We start from the raw sequence: 3,320 nt of genomic DNA on the forward strand, positions 1-3,320 counted from the left end.
CACACAAATGAGCTCAAGTAAAACTGGGGGAGTCTGGAAAAGATTAGCAGATTATACCAATGTTCATACCCCGTGATAGGGTACTATAGTTTTTGCAAGATGCTACCACTGAGGGAACTCGGATGAAAAACTACATGTGATCTTACTGTATCATTCCTTACAAATGACATGTGAATCTACTACCTCACAATAAAAAGTTTAATTTATAAAAGGCTCTATTTTATGGCAACTTGTGGATGATTACCTGCTCCAAGATGAAGCTAAATGTCTCCTTCCAGGCCACTGATTGCCAGAAACTCATTCAAGTAAATGCAAACTTTGAACTTTTTAAGAGAAGCATATGGCCACAGACATTTCTGCTGATGTTATGGTTGGCTTATGTGGTCCAATTCAGTGGTGGGAATGACAAACAAGATTTTCCCATGTAGCAGGGCATCTTGACCCATGGATAAGTTCACCTGATACTGAGTAAGGGGCATTCCTGTGATAGACCAAGGAGAAATAGAGAGAAAAGGTACAAATCTGTGCAGGGTTGCATTGTGGATACCAATCTGAGCATTCTCAATTTTGTTATTGTAACAAATGGAGAGAAAGGTATTCCTGGACCTATAAATACTACTGTGCCTAGTTGTCTAGGGATCAAAAGAGCTAGAAGAATCCACAAATTTCAATCTCTCTAAAGAAGATGATGCTCACCAATATGTTGCCGGAAAACCCTAAAATAAGGACAGTAAGAAACCTAGGACCAAAGCATAGAATGTTCAGTGTCTTGTTGCTCCAGGTGTCCTGCTACACAGATGCTGGCACATTGCTCTGAAGAAACAGCGTACTAAAAATAAAATAATAATAAGGAAGAGGTTGCAGAATATGCTCAACTTTTGGTCAAGAGAATGAAGGAAGCCCAATAAAAATGCCAAGGACAGATTGCCAAGAGACACAGACTGTCCTCCCTGAGAGCTTCTACTTCCAAGTCCAATCAAAAGTGAGAATTTTTAAGAGTAACAAATAAATAAGATCAGACTTCAAAACCAAATAAAGATATAAGGTAGAGCCATATGATGTAACATGAACTCTTTGATACACTGTTAAGTGAAAAAAGCATGTCACAAAATCATAGGGACAGAATGATTCTATTTGCAATGAGCAAAGACACATACCAGCTTGCATGTCTGGGAAAATAGAAAGTGCTGGTTACCTCGGAGGAGAAGAAGGGAAGGGAGGCTTTGGTTTTGGCCTATATTCTCCTATATTGTTGCAGTGGTCTACAACTAACATGTTTTACTTTTGTGATCTAAGTTTGTTTGTTTGTTTTTAAAAATATTTTTAGTTGTAGATGGACACAATAACTGTATTTTATTTTTTTTAATGTAGTAATGAAGATTGAGCTCAGTACCTCACACATATTAGGCAAGTGTTCTACCACTGAGCCACAACCCCAGCCCACTTGGTTAGTTTTCAAAGGAGAGGTTCAATACGCCAATAATGGAAGCTGACCCATTGGTCTAGAGTCTGGGTCTCAAGCAAGCTGGACCAAGGACAGGCAAATTTCTTTGAAGACAACCAAGCAAGAAAAATTTCAAAGAGGAGCAAAGGGTGTAGAAGGCTAATGGGCCTGGAGTGGGATGGCATGGAGAAGAACATTCTAGGAAGAGTTATGCGGAGAAATGCAGTGGCCTGGAAGTAAGAGGGAAGCTGGAGAGGTATGCTTTGGGGGCTGACCAATGGTGATAAGAATAAAATGTCATTTTGGTTTTCCATTTGGGTTGAGGAAAAAGTGAGGGGGTTCTCCTTGGTCCTTCCTACAGGAATAGTCCTCAGGGAACCAACATGGGGATTCTGCCCTTACAAAGTATGTCTCCTCACATGGTGCATTTGTACCTTCTGGAACAGGAGATCACACCAGTCTGGAGTCTCACTGAACCCTTTATTAGATGAATTCAAGTCAAGACTCTATCCTCTGCTCTCTAGTCCCTATCCTGGAAGTAAACCCAAATGCCATTTCTAGTCTGTAGGGTGTCCTATAAAACTCAGTATCTAACACCCTCCCCATTAAAGAGATGGTTATTTCCTTTTCCCCAGCACCCAGTCACCCTGATAAATGGTCACTGGTCCCTCCAGGCTTTGGGAAAGTTACAGAATCCTTTCTTCACAGAGCCCTGGCTTGGTGAACTGGCTTAGATCTAGGAGCTGGAGAAAAGGCCCTGTGTCCCCACTGTGAAGATGCAAGTTTGATCTCTGTCCAGCAGAGTATGAATTTTTCACCTGTATATATAAAGCAATATATAAAGTAATTTAGTAAGCTGCCCATTCATTTCAAGGAATCTGGAGATTGGTTAGCCATTGCTACAGATCCCTGCATGTCAAACACTCTGATTCTTTTTCTATCCCCATGGCTTACTGAGGAAATTATATTTTCCTTATTGCTGGTGGTCCCAGTAAGATCAGGGAAACCCATTCCACTGAGCCATCACCACTGTCATCTCTGGCCTTCAAAGAGAGTCACCTCAGCCCTTTCAGGATCTGGTGCTCCTCTTACTTGTTGAAATGCTCTTCAGGTTCTCCAGGGCAGGTGGGTAGGTGGTGGCTCAATGGACTACAATAGATCCATTTTGCATATTCCCACTTCCCAGATCTCCCAGACGCATTCCTCTCCTACATCCGTGTTACTCAAAGTGTAGTCACAGACTGGTAGTATCCTGGTGTCACCTGAGAGCACATTAGAATCTCAGGCTCAACTCAAGAACTGCCAAATCAGATCTGCATCTAAACAAGATTCCCAGGTGATTTTTAAGGATGGAAATATTTGCTTCTGAGCTGCAGGCTCCCAAACTTTAATGTGCATCAGGTTTATTTGGAAAGCACAGGGTCCCAGGTCTCATCCCTAGAGTTTGGGCTTAGTCAAGGGGTGAGGTTTGACAAGAATTTACATTTCTAACAAATTCCCAGGCAGAGCTGATAACCCAAAAAGCCACCTTTGAGAACCACTGTTCTACTATATGCCAGAAAAGTTAACAAAACTTCAACCTAAATAACCACAGGTCATCATTGTCTCCCAGCTTTGTTTAGTCAATCTGGCAGACTACAAACATAACCCCCTGGTGCCTGAGCCAATCCAGAATCCTAGATGATGTCGCGTGTTTATAAATCAGCCTGATGGAGTCTAACATGTCCTCCTCCTTGGTCTAACACCCTTAGATTCTCCCCCTGCATATCCTTCTGTGGCTACCATTGATCACATTCTTGCAAGGTCATTCAGTGGATGGGCTATTTTATCCTGGAGCAGGTCTCATATATTCATGTTCTCTTCGGGGCTATGTTGG

The 3,320-nt window shown here is 42.0% G+C and overlaps 1 pseudogene; it reads left to right on the forward strand.

The window, feature by feature from the left end:
- The first annotated feature begins 254 nt into the window (after positions 1-254).
- LOC107152841 lies at positions 255-986 on the forward strand (annotated as a pseudogene).
- Positions 987-3,320: the final 2,334 nt, after the last annotated feature.

This window comes from Marmota marmota, unplaced genomic scaffold (genome assembly GCF_001458135.2).
Source record: "Marmota marmota marmota unplaced genomic scaffold, marMar, whole genome shotgun sequence".
In the NCBI taxonomy this organism is placed as follows: Eukaryota; Metazoa; Chordata; class Mammalia; order Rodentia; family Sciuridae; genus Marmota; species Marmota marmota.